Consider the following 18,242-nt stretch of genomic DNA (forward strand, 5'->3'; position numbering starts at 1 on the left):
CTCAACTCTGGGTGCACCCAGATTCACCTGAGCACCTTTTAAAAAATATAAGCAGGTCTGGGCCCAATTGTGTTTTCATTGCCTAGCGATTCTAATGCATAATCAGGTTGAGAACCCCTGCTCTAGAACTGTTCACTCCTTTACCCCTCAGTGCTCTGACCCCCTTGCTTTACATGTTGTCCCTTTAGCATTTTACACGTGTTTTGTGCTCCTTTAATTACAACCAACATTTCTGAAAGTCTACCAAATGTCTGGCACTTTACATGTATTGTTTCTAATCCTTAGCACAACTCTGCAAGGTAAATTAGATTAACCTCATTCTGCAGATGAGGAAGCTGGGGCTTAGAAAGATTAAAGTAGCTTGCTTGTTCAAGAAGTGGAGGGGATCCAGGCCAAACACTCAGACCCAGCTAAGCCTGACTCCAAAGTGTGAGCCATTGACCACTAGACTACACTGACTTTAGTAACTAGAATACAAGCTTCTGGGTGCAGGGATGGTTTCCTCCTTTTGCAACAGGATTCATGGTTCATTCAGTAGCTCTTGCTAAATATGGAACAAACCTCAGAGTACCTGTCTGAGAACATCTCTGAGCAGATGGTGGGTTGGAGACCTGCCTGGGGATGAGGAAGGTTAGGGTCTGTGGGCTCACAAGCAGTGGGACACGGCTTTTAGGGATGCCTTCCCCAGGCATGCCCCTAGCAAGTGCAGGAAGGTTCTAGAAAGGACACTCAGCTCAAGGGGCCTGATTTTTGTGCTTCCTGAGTTGGTGGTAGTTGCCCTGATCCCACCCTGGCTGTGCTTCCCCACTTTCACACTCCCGGTCTATTGCAACCAAGGGCTGCCTGGAATTTCTGGACCAACTCTGAGTCCATGTAATTTTATTCTTTTCAAAAAAAGTGTGGTTTGTGAAAGGTTTGACTAAATGTGATTCAGGTTTTTCTGCTTTTGTAAGACTCAAATACAAACATTCTTAAATCAGAGGGTGAAAGTCTGAAAGTGTTTGCCTCCACCCACATGAGGGACTCTCACCTGCAGCTATCCAAAAGGGGCACAAGTCAACTGCTCAGTGACATGGCAAGACGATTGTGGTATCATAAGTCATGGTGGGAAAAATCCAGATCCACATTCTAGAAATAACATCATTATAATTGCCAAATTTTTTTTTTTAATAAAAAAGAGGTGGGATAGCAGGAAAGGAACTACATAAGAATGTTACTGGTGGTAACGTTATGATGAAATGACAGATAATTCCTTTTCTTCTAGGTGCCAAATATTCAGTAATATGTATGACTTTTGCATTAACTGGAAAGAAAAATTCCTTTGGGGTGATCCATCCCCACAAAAACTGTAAGATTTGATCTATACTCCATCATCTTCTGCCTCAGTCCAGGCCATCCCACCTCCACCCTTTTCTGGGTAATGTCAGCAGCAGAGAGGGGAAGCTCGAGGGCACCTCAAAAGCCCAGTCGGCCTGCCCCTGCCCTGGGGTTAGGACTCGGGCAATTTTCCCACAGCTAATCTGGGAGTGGAAGACTGAAGGCTGCGTCCACCTTTCCAGGAGCAGGCCCCTTTGGCTTCCATAGTCAGGCCCCTGTAGTTCTGCAGGGAGCACAAAGGGAAGTGAGAAGACTTCCTTCTGGGGTTCCCTGGTGCCTCCCCCCAGGTCTGGAGTCAAGTGCCACAACAGGCCACAGCCTGTGCCACCCAAGCCAGGCACAAAGGCAGGGCAGCTCGACGGGCTATGTCTGGTGCTCTCAGGACTGGCGGAGGTCCAGAAGTACTGTTACTGAGAGTAAATGACTCCCCTCTTCCTCTTAGGCTCTCTCCTCTCCTTGCTGTGGCTGGGACCCTACCTAGGAGTTAGCCCAGCACCCCCTGCCATTTTGGGCCAGCCCACAGGCAAGAGGGCAGTGGGAAGCATGGTTCTGAGCTTTGGACTAACTAAATGAGCAAACTTGGGAAATAACACATGATTAGAGCCTCATCTGGAAATGGCATAATACCCCGTCTGGTGGGTCTGTGATGAGGATCAAAGGAGAGGAAATGGACATACAGCACTGAGCACAGGTTCAACAAACAGCTGTTACTGGCACTTCTGGCATCCTGGCCCCTCCTGAACTGGGCTCGAGGGCTGGGGGAGGACCCTGGGTTTGAATTTAGGGGTGGACCCTTTTAGCGCTTTACTTTTATGGCCCTACCTTGTGAGGCAGGCTTTGGGAAAGTCAGCGACTTCAGGATGGCTGCTTAACCATCCTACTTCTCCGTTTTCTTATGACTACTTGGCTCTGGAGGAGTGAGGTAATCCCTAGGGAGAGACCCTCTCTTTTTTAGAGGATATAATCACTGTCCTCTTGCTGGAGGTTGGAAGATGATGATGAGAGGGCTCACCTCACCCTGGCCCTCCCGCCCTGGCTGTGCTGGCTGCAGGGTCAGCCAGCAGACAGAGACACCAGTCTACAAGACCTGGCTGGAGGCCCCTGAAAAACATACATAGGCTTTAGGGGTACAGCTGAGAAACAGAAGCTATTTTTTATAGCATAGTACTAATAGTATGAATCATAATAATGCTTATTATTGCACAGCACTTGGCAGTTTGCAAAGTACTTTCTCATACCTCATCTTAATTACTCTTGTTAACAAACGACTTTGTGAGATGATATTGTTATTCTCTCCATTTCACAAATGAGGCTCAAAAGAGTAAATGAGGACCACAGATAAGTAATAAAGTGACATGTCCTGACCACAAATCCTGGAGAATAAACATGTAAAAGTGGACTCAATGGCAAGTCTTCCAGGGCCTTCTTCCTTTGTTTTGGGGCCCTGCACACACCAAAATGAGATCTTTTTTGCTCTCCTTTCATTAGAAAAAGTGAGAATCTGATTCAAATGGAGGTAAGGAAAACGGAGGGAAGGTAATTTTCCTCAGGTGTTGGGTGTGAAATTAACAAGCTGAGAAGGCAGTGCGGTGGCTGGGGGTTCAAGTCTGGGAAGGTCAGCTGGCTCCACACCTGGGGCCTGTTAGGTGGCCCCCACAGGACATGACCCACTCTTTCCCACAACACATCCACAACCTTGGGGAAGAGAACAAAGTTCTCCTTTCTGGTGTTCCTTGACCATTGGGTAAGAGAAATCTCTGCAAAGGCCTTCCAGGAAGCAAGACCCCCTTTCCCTCGCCTCCCCTGCAGGTGCTCAGAGGGGTAGGAAAGAAACCCCTTCTTTTACTTTCAGTGCACCTGGTCAAGGGCCTGTCGCCTACTGCTGAATGGGAGGGATGGGGACAGGCTGGCTAAGACCAGAGAGCTGCTGGCAGTCTGCCAGTCTCCATTTCCCACCTACAAGGGGAGTGTGGTGGCCTCAGATCCCACCACCTGTGAGGCCCAAACCTGGTGACAAAAACTTGTTTCAAGAGCTTTTGACTTTCCAGTTTCCTGAGGGGTGCTGTGGGCAAGGAGGAAAGAATGGAAGTCCTGGAGTAGGTGTCCTGAAGCCACCATCAGTTCAGTTTGGCCACTGCCTGTACCTCTGCCTTTGTGGTCAGCTGGGTGGTGGTACTAATTTCAAGTATGTGAGGCAGGAACCAAATGTCCTTCTCTGCAGCCAGCCAGCTTCCCAATGACTAAAACCCTAGCCTGGAGGTCCTGAGCCCCTCCCTGGGCAAGCAAGCAGACAAGGCCTCTGACTAGTTCCTGCAAACTTTATGGCCCCTCTCCCTGCTCCGTTCAGTGCCTCTCTCAGGGATTGTTCAAATAACAGACTAAGGCATTATACTAACAGTTACCATTCACTGATCACCTACCATAAGTCAGGCACTGTGTGAGGCGTTTCATTTATATTATCTTAGTCACACATTGTCCGGCTGTTCTATTTCCTGCTTTAGAAAAGTACACTATGTTATATACACTTACATGTATGATATGCAGTTGTATTTTGAGAACAGGTATATCCTTTCTTGTTCATTACATTTGTTTCTGATAGATCAGTCTCTTAAAAACTGTTTTCATGGGGAAATAGGCTTCCTTTATATTGTTATGCTCTGCATCAACACTTCCCGAAACCTCAGTCTGAGCCAGGCCATTGCTACTGGTGTCCATGGTGGGCACGAACTCTGCAGATGTATCACCTACAGTTCACAGCCATCCTTCTGGCCCCTCTGTTCTTCCCACAAAGGAGGCTGTATTTTGGATGTCTGTTTCTCTGGCCTTTCTTTCCCTTGCTCAACAACTGAGGCCTTTCCTATCAGAACTGGAAGAGCAGAGTCGTGGGTCCAGCTACAGACAGGAGGCCTATAGGGGGTCTTGGCAAGCTCTCCCCACCCCCAGCCCCTGGGGCCTGGGACGATGCCCCTGCAGGAGCTATGGAGAGAATGCAGGGTTTGTGGGCAGGGCTGTTGGTTCAGGGTGGGAAAGGGAACATTCCTCTAGCTGGTGGCAGGAGCTGGCTAGCCAGAGGCCTTTTCACGGCCCAATGCAGTGCGGCTCTTGTGTTTATGAGCTTTGTGAGATTTAGATTGCTCTATATTAGACACAGGTTTTTTGGGGTCACATCAAAGGTTAGAAAGCCATGGAAAGAGTTCTTTCCCCATGAATCACACTTTCCAAAATGTAATTCTCTGAGTGGAGTCAGCTTGTTTTATAGAGCTGACAAGAGAAGGGGGATAGAAGGGGCTCCTGGGGAGTTTTCCTGAAGAAACTTTGTCTGGAAGGCTGAACAAAGAAATTCTGAGAGAAGAGGAGCCAGAGGAGAAAGATTGACTGATACCAGGTTGATCGACTAGGGTTTGGGGATTGGAGTAAGGCGACAACAGGGCTTTAGATGCTGCTGGTCTGGAAGGATTGGGCCCCTGCATTGCACAACTCCAAGGAGCACCCTTGCTTGTGCAGTGTGTGATCTGCATAGCCACACATGGCAACCCACCTTTCCTTGCTCCCTCCTGATGGATTGGTTATCTCTTTATTGGGCTCCTAGAGAATTCTCTAGATAGTCAAAGATTGTAATTATCCATAACTATCTGGCCACTTCAGTTACACTTTTGAGGACAGGGGCTATATCTTCTTAGCTTTTGCTTTCCAACCTGGCACATAGTATAGGCTCAGGAAGTGTTTGTGGAATGAATGAATAAACATTGCAGAGAGAGTTCTTCTAGCATTTGAGGACTGGTTTGGTGAACTCAAGTATTAGAAGCCAAGAAGAGCTTTAATTTCTCTGCAAAAAAAGAAAAAGGGCTGTCTAATTGTACCAACTTCTTTAACAAACCCAGATCAACCACTGTATGCTTTAGGAAGTCCCCTGATGAATTTTTATGCGCTTAGTCCCTCCTTCATTTCCCAACATCAGCCCTTCTCTCATGCACTATAGCAGGGTGCCCTTGAGGCAATGCAAGGGCCCAATCCTTCCAGAGCAGCAGCATCTAAAGCCCTGTTGTCACCTCACTCCTGATGGGGTGATAGACACACACTGGACATTAGAATGGAGTGGCCAAAACTGTCCAAAAGGCACACATGAGGCAGGGCTACAGGGTGCTAGGAAGGAAGGGCTCACTCCCTGCCAGAATGGCAGGGTTCACAGAGGGAGTGACAGGCAGAGGCCTGGAGGGAGGGGTTGGAGAGCTGACATGGAGGGAAAGCATCTCTGCTCTTCTTTAGGCGTTGGTGCTCTTGAGCACAGAGAAGTTACATAGCATAGGTCACATAGCATAGTAAGTAGGTCTCAAACCCAATTCTTTAACTCCATGTCCTGAGACATACCACCAGTCATCTCGTGGCACATTTGATATAAGAAGAGGCCTTAGCAATGGCTATGGAATTTATTCCTGAGCCACCTAGTGACCTCTCTGGGCCTCCTTTCATCTGTGGGTGCCCTGTTAACGATTCACCTTGTTCTCAGCTCCTTTCCTATCTCACTCAACAGTCTGATGCTCTGCTGACCTACTTGGCAGCTCTAAGGCTCCCTGCTTTGTTCTCCAGCTCTGTTTGGCAATCTCCCTCATGGTGGTTATAGTGACTTTGCTCCCTAAGGCACTTGGCCTCCAAGTTGTCTTGGGACTTGTCGCTAGGGACTTCATTTCTTCCAGGTCTGGGCATACCTCATTCCACCAAGCCTCCTGTGCTGGCCGAGGCCAGAGTCCCTGGCTCTGCTGCCACATACCCCCAGCCAGTCTCCTCTGCCAGGACTCCCTCTCTCCTCTGCTCCCCAACTGTGACACTGTCCATCCCTACCCCCTGGGCTGTAATAGGAGAGAGTGGGCTCCATAGTCAGACAGACCTGGTCAGCTCCTGCATCTGCCCCTTCTCAGAAGTTCCTTCACTTCCCTGAGCCTTGTTTTTCCACCTGTAAAAATGGGAATAATAATGTCTACCTTACAGAAATAAATATACAATATGTGAGAATGCTTGGTTCTGTACCTGTAATGGCTTAGGAAATAGGAGCTAATAGCAGCTACTACAGATGGCTACTCCAAGGTCACATGGCCAGTAAGTATGCCTCGAATTTGATTCTTGAATTCCATATCCTGTGACATACCACCATCTCACTTTCTGGGTTTATCAAGCCCAGGCCTTGATAACCTGTCCATTCTATTGGTTTTGTTTGACCCTGTGGTGCACAGAGAAAGCTTGGTTCACCCATTTTACAGTGAGGAGATTGGGCTCAGTGTGGATAAGTGAGTTTCCCAAGGTCATACTGCTCATCAGGAGGGAGCTGGTGGGAGCCTGTTGTGGTTCTACATTCTGTGGCCTCAAGATAAATCTTTCCCATCCCTTTTCCTCCACTGTCAGAGCATCCCAGCCTTATTCTAAGAAAGCTGTCTCTCCCTGTGCTCAGAATACCAGTGAGTCTGGGCATAAATCTGGCTCATTCCACAGTCCCAAGCAGACCCTTCAGGTGAAGAATGGCAAGAAGGACCCTCCAGGTAGGTCTTGGTGGCTGGGGTTTCTGGGCGCTGAAGCACACAGTGCCTGGGGCCCTGGCAGGGAAGATGCTGCTGGTTGAGGTCTACTCCTGCCTCTGAGTCAGCCTAGACTCTGCTCTTCCTGTGCACAGCCCCTGGCCAGGGCAGCCCTGTGGCTAGTTGGCGGCTGCCACCCAGCCCCCCATTCCCCAGGCTGCCGAGGTTGGCAGTCTCGCTGCCACGCTGCACAGCTCTGTCCCTCTACTCTTAGGTTTATTCCTTCCAGATACACAGTTGCTGCTTTTTATTTGGATCACTTTTCTGTGTTATGGTATTTCACTTGTTTTTCCAATCCCTCCCCCAGTCCCCTGCCTTCCCCTGTGGCAGGATTCCTAAGAAGACTCGCTGTAGGAGAGAGCTGCAGGCACATCTGCTCTCTGGCTGCAGCCTCCAGGAGGGCCCTGTCAGGGGCTCAGGGCTCAGGGAGCCAGCACGGGCTGGGCAGTGCCGGCTGGCGGCAGGGTTCAGGGCCCCTGGCAAGGGAGGCCTGCAGTGGGCATGCTCACTGCAGTAGGTGGTGCTGAGCCTCAGGGCCCGTGGGTGCTGCCAAGTCCTGGAGCCGCGACTCGCTAACACCCTGGCCCTGCTGGCTGTGGCTGCTGGCTCTCTCAGCTCAGATCTGTGTATGCCAAAGCTGGGGTGAGAGAGAAACCTGGAGCCTTCGGAAACACCCTGGCCTTCCCTCTCCTCTTTGGTCAGTGGTTCTGAGGGGTTGGGGCCCCCATGTGGGGCTGGTGTGGGAGTCAGCATGGGTGTGTGGGAGTGCCCTCGTGTGTGCTGGAGAGGATGGTGGCTGCACACCAGCACAAGAAGTCACAGGGCCTGGGTCTCATTCCCGACTCTCCCACCGTGGGCATTAACACAAAGTGGAGCTGGTAAGGGCTTCTCTCACCAAGATGTGAGGGTTAACTGAGTTAATACATGGAAATACTTCCTGGAAATAGTAGGTGTTCAGTAAATGCTTTAGCTACTCTTCTTACATATGGGAGTAGGTATGGAATTTGGTGGATGTGGGTGGAGCTTCTTGGACTTCTGGAGTGTGAGAATCGTCTGGGAAGCTTGTTAAAAGTGCTGGTTTCCAGGCTTCACCAGCTGAGATTCTGATTGGGCAGGTCTTGAGTGGGCTCTGGAAGTCACATTTTAATCCAGAGGCCCTGGTGATGCTGATAACACTGGTCCAGGGTCTGATCTGGGTCCTTTGTGGCACCTGGGTGAACGGATCCTTGGAACTGGGCTCTGGCACATCACATCAGTCAGAACCGCACTGTGAATGGGGCTGGAGAGCAGTGGGTGGGTTGGGGGGAGAGCCCATGTGCTGGTGGGTGAGGAGGGAGAGTGGGTGATGGGAGGGGAGGGGAGTGAGAAGGTGTGGGGGAAAGTGGGGGAGGGGGAGAGTGGGTGGTGGGAGAGAGGAGGGGGAGGGGAGAGTGGATGGTCGGGGAGAGTGGGTGGTAAGGGGGAGAGAGGTTTGTGGGAGTGGGTGGTGGGGAGAGCAGGTGAGGGGTGGAGAGCGGGTCAGGGTAGAAAGCTGGTGGTGGGGGTAGTGAGTGGGGGGTGGAGAGCTAGTGGTGGGGGCAGAAGGTAAGGCAGGGGAGAATGGGTAAGCTGTGGAGAGTAGGTGGCGAGGCCAAGAGGTGGGCAGGAGCCACCCCAAGCAGAGCCTTGAGGGTCTAAAAGGAATTACAGTTGCTGGAGTTTTAAGGAAGGGGTTGACACTGTCTAGATTGTTTGGGTTGGACCAGCCTGGTTTACAAGCTCAGGGCACAGCAGATGGCAAGGAATGTGTAAAATTGCAGTTAGCTCAAGGCCAGAATGGCAGAAGGGTCTCTGCCCTGAAAGCAGAAGAAGCAATATCTGGAGGAAGAGAGAATCCCCCAGACTGAGCAGCTGTGCCAACCCCCTCCTCTCTCAGGCTGGGCATTTGAGCTGCTGGCAGAGTATCCAAGCAGGGCCTGGGCTTTGTGAGCTGATCGCCTCACTGGCTGAGCCAGGCTGTGGCCAGACTCAACGGCACGGCTGAGGAAAAGAACCTGGCTCTGTCAACTCATCCACTCAAGAGCATGTAGTTTCTTGATTTATTTTTCTCTCTTTCTCTTTTAGTAAAGGACTGTTTATAAACTTTGTTTTGACTGAGCTAAGAAAAGAAGGAGGTGGGCTATACTGAGACTGGTCACCTTCCCCAGGGAGGGGGCTATGGAGCCCAGCAGCAGATGTGATGCAGAGGCTACCCCTTCAGGAGCAGGTCAGTCAGAGAAGCTCTGAGAGCTGTGTGCTTCTCCCCTGGGATCTCCTTTCAGGCAGTGAATTTATGCAGCTCCAAGTGTATGTGGAAGTGAGTGAGTGTGTAGATAAAGATGTGCACAGTGAGTGTTGTGTGCATGTATATTCATTCAATTCAAAACAACTATCACAAGATATTTACTGAATGTGTGCTGTGTGCCAGACACTGTTCTAGATGCCTGAAATATGCCCCTTTGCAAAATGAAGATCCCTGCCCTGGAAGGGCTTATGTCCAAATGAGACTCTTGCATGTATATAAGGAATGGATATGTGTTTGTATGTATGAGTCTATTGGCACACTTATATGCACACATAGATGAAGACTAATAACATGTGTGTGCACAGGGCAAAGCTGGGGCAGGAGCCACCTGCTATTTTCCAGGCATCTGATCCTTGGCAAAATACTTAACTTCTGAGCCTCAATTTTCTATAAGATAGGAAAATAATCTTTTTCTTGTAACTGTTGTGAGACTAAATGTGAAATGCTTGCAAAGCTCTAGGCAAATTACCTGGTATATGATAGTTGCCAAATAATTTATTTCATGTCTTCTGTGGAGATATTTCTGTGTGTATATACCAAGGGTGTGTTTGTATCTGGGCAAGGTCTGAATGTGTGGGTTCTCCCTCCCTTGGGGTATATCTTGTGTGATTAAGCTATGTCAGGTCTGATTAAAGGTGACGGTGTTGGAGCTTTCCAAGCAAAGAAGTCAATTGTAAAGTGTGGAGAGAAAGGCTGCTAAGTCTGAAATCCTATGAGTTGGTTCATTTCAGCCTTGGCTTAGGTCTGTCTTGAGTGCTTCCAACTGCAGTATGACTGTTTTCATGCACACAAAGCATTTGGGCCCCCTGAGCTGACACCCACCTGCAACAACTTGGAGTTTCTCTTTTCCCAGTTTTGTGACTCCCTGGCAATGTTGCTCCCATCTGAGACCTCCTTCTTAGCCCCAGATCATTTGTAGAAGTAAATCTAGAAGATGGACCCCAGAACGAGGCCCCAAAAGACAACCGTGGAGACAGGGCTGCTATTCTATGTAATCTGCTTGGGACGTCCAAGATCCCTGCTTTCTCCTATACAGCAAGAAGAGAAATGGGTCAACTTCCTGCTCTCCTCCCTCTAGACCCTTTCCCAGGGAGAAAGTCCATGGTTTTGGCCTTGTTCTCCAAGAGAATGATTCAGACATCTACCGTCAGCCTCAGTGTCCTTCCTCTGCTCCAAGTGTCCATTGGATGTCCAACCGAGTGACCGAGACTCAATGTGCCTGAAGCCATAGCCATCTTCTTGACCCCAAACCTCTCTCCCTGGGTGTCCAGCTGTTCTGATGAACAGCTCCAGGGTTATTCCAACCACTCCAGCTTGAAATTACTGAGTCATGCCTCACATGTTCCTGTCTTTCATTTCCCACAGCTAATCAGTTACCAAATCACTTCAGGTTATTCCCTCAACCTGTTGTTTCCCACCCTCATTCCCACTGCCCCAACTCCATGGCTGGTCAGGCTGTCACTGACTCCTATTTGGATATTGCCAGGCTCTCCCACTTGGCCTCCCTGCCTCCAGCCTTCCGGCCCCACAACGAGCTGGCCCACCTTCCAGAAGTGATGCCACATGTCTGGCGCTCTCCCTCAGCCCCTGTTCCCAGCTGCTCTCTTCTCCACAGACTCTCTGCTCCAACCTAACTGGTCCTCTTGGGGTTCCCAGGACACTGCACACTCCTGCTACCCTACCTTTGCTGGAACCCCATTCCAACCTTTTACCTGAATTCTAACCATCTCTAACCCTGGCTGAGGTGCACCCTAAGGTTTGAAAACACAATGAGGAGAAGGTGGGAAAGGTGTGTGTGTGGGGTGTGCAGTAGGTAGAAAGCTATAGTTGTTTCTGGGAAGTCAACACAAACCTAAAAGTGTGTAGTCACTGTCAGCCCGAATGCAGATGTTCACTGTTCCGCTCAGCAGGGTAAATAGCTATGCCTTGGGAGAGAGGGTATGCCTTTTCATTCATTACCTCCTAAGGCTTGAAGAGAGGGATGATGGAGGGCTGGCCGGGACTGCTCCCAGTGGAGGGGGCTATTTTCAGCTGAAGTGTGGAGAGCTGCTTGCAAGAAATCATAAGTAGAGACAAGCAGACTTCCCAAGGAGGCTGGAGAGGGCCTGCGCTGTGGCTTTGGGACCCAGGGGACAAATGTTGGCACAGAGCTGGGGAGGACACTCTGTCCACCTCTGCACAGAACTCAGCAGCTCTCAGAGCCCTGAGGCAGCCACGGTTGCTGGGGCTCCTTTTGTGAGCCTCCATAAGCCCCACACAGGGACTGCTGGGGTGGATGGATTTGTGACATAGATGCCCATTGGGAGATACCAGAAATATCTGAGGAAAATATGTCATGGAGTGGGGGCTCGGCGTTGTAACTGAATGTTAAAGTAGCAACAAATCATTTACACTCTGGGCAGGTGAAAACTGAACCCACTAGAGACAGATACACACCATTAACTGTGGCTGCCTCTGGGTGCCAGTATTCTAGAGAATTCATTTTCTTCCCTATATTTTTATGAAACTTGCTGGATTTTCCACTATAAATATTTGTAATTAGAAAAACAAAAGTGATGAAGAATACTTTCTCTTTCCTTCTCCTTCTGGGCCCAGTGGAGGCCTCTTTACTGCCTAAGGCCACTGTGGTTTCTTCCCTGGCTGAATTCTTCCAGTAAAGTCTTGGGTGCACATCCGTGTTTACTCATTGTTTTAGGCCCTTGTGCCAGCCCTGCAGGCTCCTTCAGGAAAAGGAACAGATCTCCTTCTCCTCAAGCCCTCCTGCTCTGCTCACTGTGCTCTCAGGAGCTACTCAGAACTGGCCTGGGCTGCTGCCACCCTGGGCCTTCATACTTGCTGTCCCACCTGCCAGCACTGCCCCAGTCCCTGCACACACTGCGGGCACCCTGCTCATCACCTTCAGGTTTGACTCAAATATCACTTCTCAGCAAGACTGTCCCTGACTGGGCAGTTCAAAACTGCACACCTCTCAGCGTTCCTTCCCCTTTTCCTGCTTAATTTCTCCCTGTGGTATAGGCGTCCATCCAATGTGCTATGTACTGTACTTCCTTGTTATCTATCTCCTTACTCTAGTACGTAAGCTCCCTGTGAGGGCAAGGACTTCTGTCCATTTTGTTCTCTGCTGTCATCTCACCATCTAGTATGCATGCCTGGTATATACAGAAGATTCTCAATAAATATTTGTTGGATGAGTGGATACATTCGGTAGTAACCATGGTTACCATGTACTAGCACAACTGTGCTAGGTGCTTAATAATTCCCTTGTTCAGTCTTCTCAGTGTTTTGAGGTAGGTAGCACTTTTTTGTTTTAAAGATGAGGAAACCAAAGCTCAGAGAGGTTAGGTAACTTAGCGGGAGCCACATCTACCACGTGGTAGAGAGTGGAGTTGGAAAGCAGCTCCGTCTGCTCCAGAGACTAGGAGCTTTCCATGTCTAGCGCTCTCTGTTCTCATGGCTCCTGTAAAGCGGTTATCCCTCACTGTGCCAACACCCAGCAGGGCCCCTGGTGGTCACAGGCTGAGGCTGCTGCCACCCTGGCAATGATTCCCACACTGTGGGGACCAGAGAGCTGCTGCTCAGAGGTATTCCTCAAAACTGGGCTCCTCTCTGTGCATCCCTTCTGTGACAAAAGGCCCATGACTCTACAACCAGAGAAGCCACCTTGCCCGTCTCCATCCTTGCTGCTGCTTCCTCTAGCCTGGCTGCTCTGGGCTATGACATACATGAGCAGATGGAGTGCTTTCCTTTCCTTCTCTTTTGGCCCCATTTTCTCAAAGGGATATTGTTGCTCCCAAAGGACCTTTCAAAGACTGACATTGTGGGACACCAGCAAGAACACAGAAGATTTAGGTTCAATCTCTGGATCTGCTGCTCACTAGCTAGGACATGAGCTTCAGCAAGTCATTTAACTTGTGCGCTGACAGAATGGAAGGAATTACTCTTTTCTTGCGGTTTCCCTCTACTACTGCAACATGGGCGAATGTAGGACCTGTCTCATGGGGCTGCTGTGCAGATTCATGAAACAATGTAGTTATCATACTGAGCACATGCCTGACACATGAGGCTAATAAATGCTGGCTGTCGTCAGTTATGACTGGCTGGGGAATGCGGCAGGGTCTCTAATCAGCTGGTGGGATGCAGTGTGGGTGTGGATAGTGGCTGACCACTACTCTAATCGCCCACTAAACTTTTCCCTACAGCTTCAGTCGTCAGAGTCTGAATGCCTTGTTCAAGGTCACAGAGTCATGATTTTTTAAAGGCCTTGATTAGGACTCTTCAGAATATCTACCCTCCTTAGTCAGTACACTGTGTTTCCACTGGGAGGTAATTGTTGCCATCTCTGCTAGGCTACACACTTTGAGAAATAATTTGAACAGGCATCAATTGCCACCATGACCAAAGCAAGAAGCATAATTATCTCAAGTGGAAACTGATTGAGCCTGTGAATGAGGCCTGATTTGCAGGGACCATAAATGAGCTGCCACCTCTGGAGCACTACGTGCCTGCTAGGTGTTGGTGCTGTGACCAACCCGAGTCTGTTTCCAAACACCCATTCTTCAAGTCTCAATGGATCAGAAGTCCCGACTCTGGTGAGTATCAAGGTCCCTGCAGTCTGTGGCTGAACTGAAACCTTCCCATTGTCTAAGACATGATTCATAGTTTTCAAGGGAATTTCCTTCACTGGCTTTGCTTTCTAGTTGTAGTAGAGCATGACTTGGAGTAACCCATCTGCCACCACTCCCCAACAGCAGCCTCTCTTCAACCCATGTTTCACCCAGAAAGATCTAGTTGTTTGTGCCTGAAGCAGAAGCAGGGAGGAGATCCAGGCCTTTCTTCTCCCTCATGTGAATGACCATAAGTAACATCTCCTGCCCTCACCTTGGCCAATGTCTGCTCTACACATGAGCCTGGAGGCCACACGTTCAGTACTCTGGAGAAGCTGATGATGGCACCTGTGACACGGGAGGTCTTTCCTCCTGAGGCAAGGGTACAGCCCTTCATACCACCTGGAAACACTGGGAATCATATTTACAGGTCCACAAATGTTATTTCATTGTTCCAAGGCATGAAGGACTTAATTTGAAGCTTAGTGGAGAGAGCAGACTGAAGGAGTCTGAGGCAACATGGCCCCTAAGGGCAAACGACACTGCATTCCTAGCAAAGATACACATTCTACATGTAGTTAGCACTCTGAGAGCGCTGAGGAGAGTGAGCAGAGCAAGAACCAGTGTTCACAGATAATTCTCCAGCTTTCTTTGAGCCTTCTTGTCACCCTCCTGCAGGCCAGTATCTTGTCATAACTACCTTGGCTACACAATCCTTGTTTGTATTCCCAGAGACAGCAGTCTTTGAAAAAAGAACATGAGGCCAGAGACAGTTGAACCAAATCTGGAAGGAGTCCCAAGAAGGAAATGTAAAATAGTGAAAAGTACAGGCTTTTGCCTCCGACTTCAGTTCCAGTCCTTGTTTTGTATTACACTGTCTGCAAGACCTTAGAGATTCACTGAATCTATTTGCTTAGTGCAAAACAGAACAGATAATATCTGGCCTATAAGATTATTATAAAAATCATTAAAACATGTTAAGCATAAAAAGCTGGCACCTCTTAGGTATTGAATAAATGGAAAGTATTACCACCATTAACATCTGTAAAATGGAGGTATTTAGTAATACCTATTTTGCAATGTGGTTGGGAAGTGTAGGGGAAAATATGCCTTTGGTCTGTAGCAGATGTTTAATAAGTGGCACTTTTGTTAATCCTGCCCTTGCCACACGTTACATGTCTGACCTTCAGCAAAGTCACCTCTGCCACCGATAAAATGGGGAGTATTTCCACTTTATTTCCCTCCCATAAGGACTGCAGTGACAACTGAAGATAATTACACAGGGCTTGCTTTGTTTTTTGGAGTTGTGATAACTAAAACCACATTAACATTGGAAGCCCGGAATGGAGAAGAGTACACTAGGATGAAACACTTTGGATTGGGGGGAAAGGGACCTGGGTTGTAGTCTTGGTGCTGTCATTTGCTGACCAAGTGCGCTCAGGCAAATCACTTAAGTAATCTGCCCCTCAGATGCACACATTGCTGACCTCTCAGCAGCTGTTAAGAAATGATCATTGTTATTGTTCCTTGAGGGTACAGACAGAATTCTCACTTTAATCTTTGGAACCCAGCAAAGTCCTTGGCATATAGTGGGCAATCAATATTTTTGTGTAATGAATTATATACTGCTCATAAGTTGTGTCTTCAATCATTAGTAATTTTTTGCCCATAAGCTTATAGCTTTTGGTCTCAGGCTGATTTGTTGGATCCCTAGGCCTGCATCCCAAACTATTTGCATTCCCTGCTAGCCTTTACATACTCAGAAATGTTATTTGGACACAACTGAAAGCAAAAAAAACTGGCAGTAAAGAGAGTAGAAAGCAACTCTTCTGTATATGGCAGCTGTAGGGGAACAGCTTCCCCTGCCCCCCAAAAACACACCTTTGGTTTGGTTACCACTCCTCTAGGGGCCCTATTATTCTATGTACCTATTCTACAGGATTTATCCACAGAGTGAAGGTGGCAGGTATTGCAGAGGCCCATGCTACTTGTGTAGATGACTCGTCATGGCTAGTTTAGAATGTGAGGGATGTCTTACAAGTCACCAAATGAGAGGTGGCAGGTGGCAGGCAGCAGGTAGAAAGTGGGTGACAGTACCAGATCTTGCAGTGGAAATTCTTGGTAGTAGGGAACATCATTTATGTATCCTTCACCCACACTACCTACTGTTCCAGAATTGTTATAGTATTTGGTCTCTTAGGGCTTTGGTAGAAGAGGGAACCTTGAAGAGACTGAGAGAAGGGAGATGCAGAGGACTAAAATGCTAACAGTCACCATCACTGTTTGTGCACTGTAACTGCCTGGGAACAATTAACCTGGCAAAGATAGGGTGTTTTTTCCAGATCTGCCATGTATCTAGTCTTCTTCCTATGTTACTAAGGAGCAACTGTGATCTTAAGTTATTTTAAATGCCATCTCTGTTGCCCAATGTCCTCTTTTCCTTCCCCTCCCCTCCATCTCCCCATTTTTCTCCCTTTCCCCCGAAGTCTGACTAAAGGTAACCTCACACAAGCCTTACCCAGTCACCCCAGCTGGGTTAGGTGCCCCTCTGTAGCCTTCAATTCACTGCAATGTTAACTTCTGGTTTCTTTACTTACTGTACAGTTCTAGAAATTAGGACCTTTATCTTGTTTAGCATTCTATCCCCAAACGCCCCAAATAATTTATCACACAAAAGAAGATGCTTAACAGGTTTAGTTTATTAAGTATACCAGGGTACACTTCTCATGTACTGCACCTTAATTCTTCTCCAGATACTGTAATAGCTAAGCAAATAGAGGTACATGTCATTCTTTTTTCTTTATACAATATACAAAAAGGGTTGTGAAGCTAGACACCAATCAGTTATTTTCTCCCCCTGGTATCAGACCATCATACTGCTGAGTTCCTTCAAACCATTTAAGTACAGCATTACAATGCTATATAATTTGTTCAAGACCACAGAATAAAATGTAAAGTTTTTCAATCCATTTTACAAAACTCTACAATGAAATCCTATAGGAAAAAGTAGATCAATCTCATTTATAAATATCGATGTAACAGTATATTAAATATAACAAAATGTAGCAAGATACAAAACCTAAATCCTAGTTACATAAATACTTCTCCAGAAATACGACCCCCACCCCCACTTATGCTACTTATGACTCAAAAGACAGTAGTTTCCATACCCAGGGGGACCCTCCTGGCCACCTTTCCACCGGCCCTCACAAGGGACGGATGCCGGCCCTAGCACTGGCCCTGGCCCTGTCGGCCTTGACTGACAGGGCCTCACGGTACTGCACAGGCCAGGGCTAGGGCTCTTACGGAGCTTGGCCATGAAACCCCAGGGTTTTCATCTTACTGGTTCCCAGGTTGCTTCGGAATCCCAAGAATATTTACATTCGGGTGGACTGGTGTGTGGCACCCGCCTGTAACTGAGGTATCACTGCTGCACGAAATCTTCCATAATAAGCCTCTTCGGGTACCCAAAAGAGTAAGTGATACTCTGAGGGACGCACCCCCAACCGACGCAGCATCTCCCAGACCTGTGCCTCCCTGGCGCTATTACCTTTCATGTAGATAAGGCCCAAGATCATTATTAAAAGAGACCCAAGCTGGGGCCATCTTCTCCCAGATTCTCCTGCTTCTCAAGAGGTTTTAGTTTGTTGATCAGGATGTAAGTGTGGTGCTTGTGGCTATGCTGTTTCAGCTCGGAACAAAAGACATACAGAAGATGCTCTGCGGCCCTTGCGATGATCTGGGAGAACAGATCCTTCAAGTCTCGATAACGTATTTCACCATCTCGGAGCGAGTGACGGGACTCTTGAACTTCACCAGCAGAAACTGCACTAATTCGGCCACCGCCCGATCCAGACGACGGTACGAGATGCGCAGGGCCAAGGCTGCCAAGGCCCTCGCGCCTTTCGGGGTGAGAGTGAACTCGGCAGCCCCCTCCTCCCTCCCGGCACCAAAGTCCTCCAGGGGGCTCTCCTGCAGGCGGGGGCTCGGCGCCTCCCGCTGCGAGGCAGTCAGGGCCTGGGTCTCACCGTCATGGCCGCCATCCTTCTTCCCCTCCACCTGAGGGATGGGGAGTCTCCCGCTCTCGGGTTTCTGCAACACGTTCTAGGGAAGGCAGGTGCAAAGCACGTACACGGACTGAGGAGCGTGCGAGCCGCTGCGCAAAGCCCGGCGGAGGGGCTGGACAGCGATTAGGGCGGCAGGAGGAGGACTAGGAAAGACGACGGAGGAGGGTCTTCGGCTGCCGGGCGGCACCGGAGGGGACTAGGGACGGTTGTATCAGTGCCGTGGACATCTAAGACCTCCAGCGCAGCCTCAGTGCGCGCCCGCGCGCAGGTTCTCCGGGCCACTTCCGGCCAACTCTGCCCATTC

Source organism: Manis pentadactyla, chromosome 1 (genome assembly GCF_030020395.1).
Source record: "Manis pentadactyla isolate mManPen7 chromosome 1, mManPen7.hap1, whole genome shotgun sequence".
NCBI classification, from domain to species: domain Eukaryota; kingdom Metazoa; phylum Chordata; class Mammalia; order Pholidota; family Manidae; genus Manis; species Manis pentadactyla.